General features: G+C 36.2%; 1 protein-coding gene across 9 annotated transcripts in view; it reads left to right on the top strand.

Moving 5' to 3' along the window:
- The window catches only part of LOC107656817 (autism susceptibility gene 2 protein-like), a 314131-nt gene that overhangs the window by 59102 nt on the left and 242961 nt on the right, over positions 1–12068 (top strand). The gene's annotated exons all lie outside the window — the stretch shown is intronic.

The following is a 12068-nucleotide window of genomic DNA, read 5'->3' on the forward strand; positions in this document are numbered from 1 at the left end:
TATAAAGAATATCTCTTTGGGTTTGAGACTTTAGTCTTTGCAACTTTAGGGATCTTATCTATTCACAAACAGCTTGTAACACGCCAAAGAGAAAGGAAAACTTGAAATCGCATCATATGGCTCCTTTAAATCATAAATGTATCGGCTTTCAGCCCTGCCTCACTCATCATAAATACAGTACTTCAAAGAATTTTAATATCTTGTTATAGGTCTGATTTGTTGAAAGATGATTATCTTCACACAGCTTGTTAGATGAGCCCATTAACATCGAGTTTCAGCAAAACACTCCAAGAGATGAGTCATAAGTCATGAGTCAGAGATTTGTCATCAGCAGGCTTAATTAGTCAAATATGTTCTCAGACCTTCCAAAATATGACACTAGTCAACAAACTGGAAAGGCACCCAGGCTTTTGCACATGTCAAATGGAATGTGTGTTTTTTATATTTAGCAAATAAATAGAAGCTGTAGCGTCTGGACCAATCAAACACACAATATATATTTTAATTATTCATATTTCCCCATGAGCTGATTCGCTACAAAGCTCTGCATTAAGATTTGCGGAAACATATGAAGCTGTTGTGCATCACCCGTCTGGATTTACTTCTTTACTTAGTTACTTCTTGAAGTTCCATAGATTTAATCAGAGTAAATTGAGCCACTACTATCATTCAATTTGATTAACTAATAGTGATTCTTAAATTAATCTTTTAGTCTATACAGTTTTCTGTTTATGCATGAACTAAACATTATTCTAGTGTACCTCCCATCCAAAAATCACAATAAGCTTTGTGCAAAGGGTTGGGTTTCAATTGGTCAATTTTGTCATGAAATTCAAGCAATAAATACCATTTCATATGGTGTGACAGATGCATGTGCCTCAGTTCAAACAGCATGTGAACCAGTCAACTTGATTTTGGTTTACTACTAGTTATAGCACCAAACAAACATGAATGAGTAGGAGGTATCAGAAGGTACAATCTAAAAAAATTCTGGGTTGTTTCAACTCAACTTTGTGTCAAATATGGACTAACCCAACTTTTGGATTAAAAATGTAATTTAAAAATTTAACCCAACAGCTGGGTTAGTCCATATTTGACCCAAAGTTGGGTTGAAACAACCCAGCATTTTTTAGAGTGTATGTTGAAAGAAACGATGCACTTTGCTGAAATATATCATGTCTACATGCCAGTGTTAATTTCGTTGACGAATAATTTTCGTCATAATGTTCGTCAACTACATCTTTTTCACTGACGACAACGAGACGATAATGAACTAAAACTCTTTTTCAATGACAAAAACTATGACGAAAATATATTGACATTTTCGTCAACTAATAAAAATGAGACTAAAATGTTAGGGAGGGATGATTTGGGAAGAGATTAATTCAATTTCAGAATGAATCTGCTGCATAGTTAGGCGGTTAGATGCATACATGAACCTGACGACGCAAGAGAGAACTCAATTCGGTCCGGTTTTCTGAGCGCAGACAGAGAGCGCGTCTCACAGCGCGCGAGTACTCTTTCGCCTTGCATGAACGGAGAATTAGACACAAAATGATGTCGAATTGTCTGTTTTGACGAGTATTCACGTAAACACAGTTGATTACGTCTTAAGTGAACGTAAACAGTAGGGAGAACGTGTATCAGTACATTGCATCCAGTGCAGCTGTGCGTTCGGTTTTAAAGGGATAGCAGCTTAATTTAGTTGCTATTGTCCGAGTCATAGATGTTAATCAAGCAACAAAAGAAAGACAGAAAATCATGCACTGCTCTTGACTGAAAACTTTAGTAGCCCTAAAGATTAATCTAAATTTATTTATAGAAATAAATGCGTGCTTGAAAAAATGAAGAATATGGTAAACAAGTTGCTATAAAGAATGCATAATTAGCCTATATAACCATTGGTATTTCATTAATAAGAAGACCATGTTCTTGTCCTTTATGAGAAGTGGTTTTATTTAATTTTAACTTAAAGGCATGTTGTGTGTCACAGCAGTTAAATCGGTGTCTATCATGATAAAACCTTAATATCAAAACTATATAATGAGTTTGGAAATTTTGGAGAAATGCTTAATGAATGCATTACACTGTAACTAAACCCATTAGATTTTAGCCGACTAAATTTACTGCAGATTTAGTCGACTAAAATCTTATGATATTTAGTCGACTAAAACTAGACTAAAACTAAAAAACAATTCAGATGACTAAAATATGACTAAAACTAAATGGCATTTTAGTCAAAAGACTATGACTAAAACTAAATCAAAATTTGCTGTCAAAATGAACACTGCTAATCGCTCAATCAGTGTAGCAACTGCGGAGAGACTTCAAAAAACAGCTTGTTAAAAATGTCACGTAACATTACATTTACCTCAGAAAAGCCGCTTTAGTTAGCTCAGAAAAAAAAAATCTAGAGATCTATATTTTTACCTGTTTGTGATGTTTATATTACTTAAGTGTATGTTTGAATGAATCTGTCATGAGCACAAGTTTTTATGACAGCCACTGTGTAAATGCTTTTTATTTCAACAACAAAATCGAGTAGGAACATAATTACGTCATTAAATATATAACCTCTTTGTTCAATTTAAATGCTTAAATGCAACTCAAATAGCAATTGAATTGAATTAATAACTGTAACCGTTAATATTATAGTAATGCAGCAACTGACACAGTTCCCTGTATAGTTTACAGCTTTAGTTGAATGACTGGCATCGCCGCATGTAGAGGCTTCAAGACCTGAGCTGGATGTGGCAGAGAAGAAAAATGCATTCAAAATGTGCAGTTCAGGAAAGTGATAACTCTGACTTTTAAAAAACTTTCAATTTGCTTCCCTTTAGTCTTCAGGGTTTTTTGACAGGTTTTTATATCGGGATACACAACAGTAAAGATATAAATGAAGAGTAAAGAACTGTGCGAATGTAAGAATCAATCTGGCGTTTGAGATGTGATGGTAACAAGGCCTGTCCCACCGGAGCCATCAGCTGCGAGTAGGAAATGTTCCATCTGGTTCTGCTGCTGTAAATGACACCTTGCCGTTTATTAAAAAGATGAGTGGAGTTTATTAAATGTATTAAATTGCCAGTTTGGGAATCCTCACGTTTTTAAAGTGGTTGACAGGGTAGTCTGAAGTGATTTCTGCTGTAATGAGTAGAATAAAATAAATGGATTCTTGTTCATGAAGATGCTTTTAATGTTTTCATAAAATACATACTTTTGAAAATGATGAAAAAGATAAACTTCTTGGATGTAATCTTTTATTTAGATCTCAAGTAGTGTTTTTAGGATCATAAATGCTTATTTTTAAGGCAAGTACAGAAGAGAAAATATTTAATTGATTAAAATCTATCTGTCTATATATCTATCTGTCTGTCTTAGTTCTGTATATCATTCTCCCATTCTATCTATTGTCCTATCACTCTTCTGTGATTACACAAGTCATGCATACGTAAAAGCAATAAGCAACTTTCTGGTGAAGTTAGTGTAATGCACAGCCTCTAGAGTCTAGACTATCTAACCTGTTATCCTGCACAGATTCTGCTTTTTACGTGATGGTAAATCAGTGGATGGAGTTGACTTTAAGTTCCCTGTCTCTGGTTTTCAGGGGCCGGATGTTAAATTAAAGCTCTTGTGTGAGGCTGAGAGTCAGGGACAGGCAATGGCAGTACCTAGAGGGACTGATTCAGATGAGACGGGGATCTATCTATCATTCTGTCTATTGTTCAATCAATCTGTCGTTCTGTCATTTTATCTATCAATCATTCTGTCTATCATTCTGTATACTGTTCTATATATATCTTTTTATCTATCTTGCTTCTTTTACTTGGTCCAACCCATTATAGTGGAATGTGTGTACTCCGATGTAAATAATAATCATAATAGATAAGCAATATTGATGTGTTATTCAAAATACGTTCATTCCATTCAATTCACATTTGTTTATTTAACACATGTTGTTTCAAAACAGCTTTACAGAAAATGAATGTTCCTACATTACTACATTTTCAGAGGGGACTGTGTCAAAGTAGTGTGTCAATGCAGAAATGTATAGTACAGTTCTGTGATTACACAAGTCATGCATACGTAAAAGCAATAAGCAACTTTCTGGAGAAGTTAGTGTAATGCACAGCCTCTAGAGTCTAGACTATCTAACCTGTTATCCTGCACAGATTCTGCTTTTTACGTGATGGTAAATCAGTGGATGGAGTTGACTTTAAGTTCCCTGTCTCTGGTTTTCAGGGGCCGGATGTTAAATTAAAGCTCTTGTGTGAGGCTGAGAGTCAGGGACAGGCAATGGCAGTACCTAGAGGGACTGATTCAGATGAGACGGGGAGAGTCAGGGCACTGGGCCCGAATGGAGGTAGTGTTTTAAGATGGAGATTCTCCTGCAGAGCTCCATGGGGAATCGAAGTAATGAGCCAAATCTCTGGGCCTTCTCGGGTCTGTGGATGCGTTTTAATGACTTGGAACAACCAGCCTTTAGCTTGGTCACTTACACAGAGAGGTGCGGATAGAGGGAAAGAGAGAGGAACAGACAGAACTCCTCTTTGCTGTCCTCTGAGCAGCTTGATTTACTAACGAGGGCAACCTCAGAGACCTGGACAACATTCACTTCTCACTGCTGTTTTGAAAGTTCATTCACACCGAGTCCATATATGTTTGGCACAAAAATCATGTTCGGCAAGTTTCATTTTCAGTTGAGCAGAAAAATTGTCCGGTTCAAAATATCACCATACAACAAACAAAGAGATCAGTTTCACTTAATTATTTAAGTTATTTATTTATTTATTTACAAGCAGTTTGTGTTAAGTTTTTAACTGAAGTTTTTGCATTGTGTGCGTTTTTTATTATTATTATTTTGTTTATTTATTTATTGATTGATTGATTTTATTGGAATATTGCAATTGGCATGAAACATTTGAGTGCATATTAACAAATTTTATCATTAGTGGTTGACCGACGTATTTTTTGAATGCCGATATCTTAGGGAGCAAGGTGGCTAATGACCAATATAAAGCCAATATATAGGCTATAATTTCACACAATGTAAAAATATAAAAGCAGAACTGTCAAAATAAAAGTCCTGTGTGTTGTCAAAATAAAGGCCCTCTTCTGACACGAAGAAAAATGTATCAGCCAATGCCGATAAATAAAAAAAAATCCCAAATATTGGCCAGTATATTGGCCTGGATGATATATTGGTTGACCACTAATTATTATTTGTCAGAATTGCATCACACTTGTTGTGAATAGACCTTTATGATTTGCACAAAGGAAAAAAGTTAATATTAGGGCTGTCAATTTGATGCTAGTTAAGTGCAGTTTTATTGATTTCTATATGTAAATTAAGACCAGTGATAGCTTTATTGATATTCAGTGGAAATAAAACTCTTGACTTCCAAAGCCACTTTTTAGTAGATTATAGTAGTGTGTGTGTGTGTGTGTGTATAGATATAAATAACAATAAAAATCTTAATATATGTGCAATACTTATGTAATTGTACTGCTCTTGCTTCAAACATAGAAAAGCAATAAGCACCTTTGTGGGTTTTTTTCTTCTTCCTGGTACTGTAATTCCCAGCCTCTAATCATATGGACGCTTTTCTCAGCAAATATTGATGCATGCAATTATGTGATTAAGTTGATTAATTAATCGGCATATCATACAGTTAATTATCTGTAGTCAGTTGACAGCCCTTTTTAATATGTCCATTTTAACCCCTGAGAAACATGCAAACTGCCAGAAAGTGCTAATTGCTTTTTTGTGTCTCATACTTCTGTTTCATACTTAGTTCTAGCACCTAAAGCCTGTGGGTAATTTATGTATCACTTGTAGGTATATTTAGCTGAGCACACAGTTGCTTCTCTGCTGTTCAGAGAGCTTTTGCCTGTGTAAGACTCTGTAAATTGTGCTTTCAATGTGACTTAATTAAAGATGTGTGCGTGTGCTCATGCGTGTGTCCATGTGCAGGAGCTGACAACTCCATTCATTTGCACAGACTGCCAGCACAGTGTCGAACACTCTGCTAAATCAATGCAATTTAACTCTGCTCACTAACGTAGTGATTTATCCCACCGATCTGAGCGTGTGCAGAAACAGCTCACCATATACACATAAATCTACAGCCTCTGTGCCCTCCGAGCACTGATAAATATTTCTGAACTGCTGTTACAAATCTCTCTCTCTTTCTCTCAGTTTTGGCCATCAGCTGCAGTATATTGGCTTGATTTCCAGTTTGTGGGTTGCTTGGGTGGAAATATTCCCGCAGACTAATTGATTCTAGTAGATTGGCTTTCACCAAAGCAACGGCAGTTAGTGCACATCTAGCAGGAAATCCCTTAAATAGCATAAAAACACATTTCCACTTAGTGTAATTGTATCATGTGTTGCGAGGCGATAATTTATGGTACCGTAATGGAGCTCACTGCGTCCTGGCGGTTCAATAATGCAGATGGGTATTTCCTTACAAAGGCTACTGGCAGACGTATTAAACTAGCTGTATGATCACTCTTTCCCCAAAAGGAAGATATTAGCTGCAGATCCTGTTAAACCTTTAATGGGGTCTAGAAAGTTAATGGCCATTTATTGTGGCTTACTGAAGAGATACAAGACAAGCACTAACAATATTTGCGTTAAAATGTTAAAGCAAGGACGTTTTAAAGGGGTCATATGATGCTTTTTTAAAGATCATTATTTTGTGTATTTGGTGTAACAGAATATGTTGACATGCTTTAATGTTCAAAAAACATTATTTTTCAAATACTGTACATTATTGTAGGTCCTCTATGCCCCGCCTCTCTCAAACGCTTCGTTTTCTACAAAGTCCCTCCTTCCGACAAGCGCAGTCTGCTCTGATTGGCCAGCTGACCCAGTACACTGTGGCCGAACACCGCAAGCACTCGTCGGAAATGTAACGCCCCTTACCATAATCGCGAGCTTCATCTTTCAAAATAAATGTAAAGACAGAGCCCGAAAGGGGAACAGAGTTGCGTGACACACAGTGATGAAGCTGGTATGTGTTTGTGATGTGACCTCCTCTCTCTCGCTCTCTCTCTTTCTCTCTCTCTCTCGCGCTCTCTCTCGCGCTCTCTCTCTCTTTCTCTCTCTCTCTCGCGTTGCGTGAACATTTGGGCAGCGTTATGCAAATCTTCCAACATAGTGAGGTAGATATGTGGGGGCGTGTTAGAACGAGCCGTTTTAGGTAGGCGTGGTTCACTCTTAACTTTTATAAAGAATATCTCTTTGGATTTGAGACTTTAGTCTTTGCAACTTTACAGATCTTCTTTATGCACCAAGAGCTTGTAACACTCCAAAGAGAAAGGAACAATTGAAATCGCATCATATGACCCTTTTAAGTAAACTTATTAAATAATTACATAGACCACTAAGAATCTAATATTCAATGGTAATAAAATAATTGCATTTTATGACTTGTCTCCCTCCTTTAAGTTCTCTCGACTGGTTTTTATGAAAGTATTAGTTCAGTTCTCCTCATCTGACCAAACTGTTTGACGTATCTTTCATGTTACATGCTAAAGTTTAGATTTGTTCAACTCTGTAACTCCAGTTATGAGCAGCTGTTTTCACTGTCTGCACCTTAAATCTGTATTTGAGAAGGCAAATTTCACATCTTCTTTACGTCGTCTTTAAAATAAGATACGATCTTGAATAGAACCATATTTCCTTGAGATATTTCCTGGTTGTAAAACATGACTTTGTGAAATTTCTTTAGGAAGTCATAGGCAACGGTTGCAGCCGGAGGAATTCTGGAAGTGTAGGACTTGGAGAGATTCTGCAACTCTGTTTTAAATAAGTCAGTGTGTCTTTTTCCAACATCCATTTACTATTCATCTCTCTCTCGCTCGCTGTCTTTCTCCTCTGGATAGCTGAGGAGGCAAAGATCAGTAGCTGATGGCTGCATGTAGGAAAGCTGGTGGAAATGCTGAAAGGCGAATTGCTGTTTCTCCCTTACGCCGAGCACAGGAAGTGTCAGATGCTTGTGTAGGTGCTCCACTGATGAAGCCATGTTGAATTACAGAATCAGAGCTGTCTTGTGTGACACGACAGACATGCAGCTGTGATGTCTTTATGCCACATTAACCAAAGTATCAGCTCTGACTTCACTGAACTCTGTGATGGAGGGCTCTCGTAGTTGTTTTGACAGCTTTTTGAGGACGTGTGTAGCAGCAGAGCCGATAAATTGCAGCGTAAAGTACCACCAGTCATGTGATTTATTGCTTGTATCAAAAATACGTTGAACAGTTTTCCTTCAAGCAGAACATTTCTGAACATTGGTTTTTATGCTCTGACTTAAATTTAGTGCAGTTACGATGATGTAAAGTTCACAACAGCACAGAGAAAACCTCAGATGCTGTACAAATGAGATCTTCTTCATCTTTATTGTAAAAAGAACTGTGATGCTGCTTTTCTCAAGGTATATGTTAAATGAGCCACATCTTAACAGCCACTTACATCATGTTTAGTAATGTTTCTTGTCAAAGCACAGCAATTAATGTAATGCAATTATTACTTGTTGACTACTACAGAAAGAGAGAATGATGAGAGAATGTACATTTCATATGCAACCAGTAGTAATTACATTTATACATTTAATTATTTTTACACTCAAATAAACTTTTGAACTTCAGAAAATCCTGAAATAAACATGTCATGATTCATTATATACAAATATTAGGCAGCACAACCGTTTTCAACATTGATAATAATAAGACCAGCAGTTTCTTGACCAGCAAATCATCATATTTCTGAAGGATCATGTGACACTGAAGACTTGAATAATGTCCGCAATTCAGCTTGCATGTCAAAAGCATGTCTTGAAGCAGGTGGTAGTTTGTGCTGGTCATTATTGAAATGAGAAGTTGCGTCTGTGTTCTTTAATGTGCACATTGTTAGTAAATCTCCTGCAGAATTTCCCCCTCCCATCAGCGCTTTTATGGAATTGCGCTAGGCCTGGGCGATAAAATGGTATCGATATTTATCAATGGTACACCTACGAAAACACGTCGCGAATTTGTGGAGGTTTTTTCCTTTTCACTACGTCTCGCATGTTTTTAAATGCAATCTTCGTGATGGGCGATTCGGCTCGTTGTATTAAGCAATGCATAAATACATGATGCTGTTTTGTTCATAATTGTTTATGCAATTTACGAAATTATATTTGATTTATATAAGTTAATTTAGACGTAATGCACGTTTTTTTATACCTCCTTGCGTTGACAATTTAATGCGCTGCATTATTTTGCTCATTGCGCCCTCCTGTGGCTTCGGCAGACAAGCCAAAAGTTTCCTTAAGACCTATTTAATCTGCATGTAAAACATTATAAATTAGATATTTGTTTAATTTGTATTGTGTGTTTGACTGTTAAAACAAAATATATTTGTTGTTTGTCTCAATAAATTGGGTTAATTAAAAAATACAGTGGTTAAATTTAAACATGTTTGTCTATTGATCTTTGTTTTAAAAAAGTTATAAAAATGTCAATAATTATCAAAACCGAACGATATGAAACATTATTTCGTTGATAAATTTTTTTAGCTATATCGCCCAGCCCTAAATTGCGTTCTAATACTAATTTGCCCAAAGTCTGTGTATATAGCACACAAATGATGGTACCATTTTTTTATTTGGTTCAACTCTCCCATTAAGCCACCACAACCACATTCTCAAAACAGCTAAAACTGCATTAAAAGACCTGAACACACATTCTGTCCATCGTTGTCTTCTCTTTTATTCAGAGGAAGCCAGTGTGTCATTTGATCAATATTTAATATCTTTGGCGTCTCCTGCTGTGGCTGCTAAAAGGCAGATTAGGTTAATTCCTCTGAACTATTGATATATATTCTTTAGGACAGACTTCTTCATTATTCTTTGAGCTTATAGCTCTTTTTTTGAATGTTCTCTGTTTTGTAGTTCTCATTTCCGTTATAGTGTAATTCCCTGCTGATTTCAAGTCCTTGTAACTTATCACGCCCACACGCTCTTGTAACATGGATGTGTTTGTTGTTTTTTATGTTATGTTGGATTCAGTAGTGGATAATGAGGAACAGTGGATAGTGAGCGTCAGCTGGTTGCCAGATCTTTGGACATGTTTCTTGACCAGATGCAGGTGGTTTAGATGAGTATGGTGGACCAAATCTCAGTGTTTTTTTGTGTTTGCTTTGGCCTTGTGGTCATTCAGACTGAGCTGTTTTGATTTACTCCACATGAACCAGCATTCGCCAGCGATTCGAAATACCAAAATCTTTCCAGATGCTGTAAGGTTTTCTTTGGTTTTGTTGTTGAATGCCCTTGCCCTTCTTTGTTTGTGAAAGATAAATGTGTAAACGGTGGGTTTCTTAACTGAAGCTTATTATTGGCTTTGTTTAAACTGTGATGACCTTTAAAAATCTGTTACTCATGGTTTTAATAGAAAAAAATAGTTTGCTCTGCTGTATCTTGCCAGAAAACTGATCATTAGCGCTAACTGCAAGTGTGACTAACCAAACTGCTACAAACAAACTTGTAGTCATTTTTCTTGATATTTCAGTGGGAAAATGGTTTTATACTTTGCCTAATTAAATATTATTATCATCATCATCATTGGATTTTCCAGCGAATTAAATACTTAAAAAAATATATATATTTTTTTTTATTTTTAATAAATTGTGTTTTATTTCAATTAATTTACTTTATTTCATTTACTTTAGTTTATTTAGTTGCTTTTTTTAAAATTAATGGATGGAAACCAAAATATAAGATTATTCAAAAGTAAATAAGAAGTTCATCCTTGCACATTGGCATTTCTTCTCATGGGTAAATAGCAAAGTAGCCCTGCCCACCTATAACTATATAAAATTGTACTGTAATATAAACATTTTTATTGTTACACATGTAATGTGTATAGTGCCATACCACCCAGCTCTCCAAGCTTTCCTGTTTCAGGCGTTATGTCCTCTGGATGTCCTGAGCCTGATGGGTCATCGATGAAGGAGACTGTAAAAAAAAAAAAAAGAAGCCTGATTGAATTGCATGTCCTGGTGAATATTACCCTACAGAGGCAGAGATAAGGACAGAGGTGCATGTTCTGGTTATCTAAAACATAAATAATTCATTCTATTTGTTTAGATTTTAATATATTCAGTGAATGAACCTAGTTTCAATTGCTGATGTTTCAGTGTAAATATATGCCCAAAAAACCCAGTGTAACAAAACAATATGCAAGTATAAAATGATAAAACTATTGTCTTTAGTGAAAATTCATACTGTTTGATTCAGAATTTTTAACCAAGCGTGTGTAGAGTGCATAGACGGTCTTACTCCTGTTATGTTTAATTTCATCTTCAGATGCCATTGATTTGTTTGGATATCTTGCAGTGCTTTTTGACTTGATGCAAATGGGCCTTTGTGAACCCAAGTGTTTGTCCAACTGTAAATAGCTGTAGTTAATTTAAACAGGCAAGGTCATGTTTTCAGAGCTGTACAGTATTTTGCTGTTTGTTTTTTCTTGTCGGGTTTTGTTTTAGTCACACAATAATTGAGTAGAAGCAGAGAATGATATCAGACTTTTACTGGAAAAGTCACCCTATGATTATCATGCAGAAACATGAAACAGATGCAGGGCTATGGGAACTGTTTTTCCTTTTCTTTCCCAATCCTTTCCATTCTCTTTTCTCTGTTTCTCCCTTTTTCTCTTCATTTACTTTTCGTTTTCCTCTTCTGCTTCCTTTTCACCCTTTTCCTTTCCTCTCTGCTTACTCTTCTACTGCGCCTTTCCTTCTTCCAAACCTTTCCATTTTCTTTTCTTCCTCTCATTTCTTTCCTTCTTGTTCCTCCTTTCTTCTTATTCTTTTGCTTTCTCTCCTTTTCTTTTCCTTTCCTCTCTTTTTCCTTCCTACTCCTTTCCACCTCTGTCTGCTCCAATCCCTTTCTTTCTTTTCCATTTCCATTTCTTTTTCCTCTTTCTCTTCCTCTTCCTCTTCCTTTCCTTTCCTTTCCATTCCATTCCATTCCATTCCATTCCATTCCATTCCATTCCACTCCACTCTACCCCATTCCAATCCATTCCAT

The sequence above is a fragment of the Sinocyclocheilus anshuiensis genome, unplaced genomic scaffold (assembly GCF_001515605.1).
Source record: "Sinocyclocheilus anshuiensis isolate Anshui unplaced genomic scaffold, SAMN03320099.WGS_v1.1 scaffold1136, whole genome shotgun sequence".
NCBI classification, from domain to species: domain Eukaryota; kingdom Metazoa; phylum Chordata; class Actinopteri; order Cypriniformes; family Cyprinidae; genus Sinocyclocheilus; species Sinocyclocheilus anshuiensis.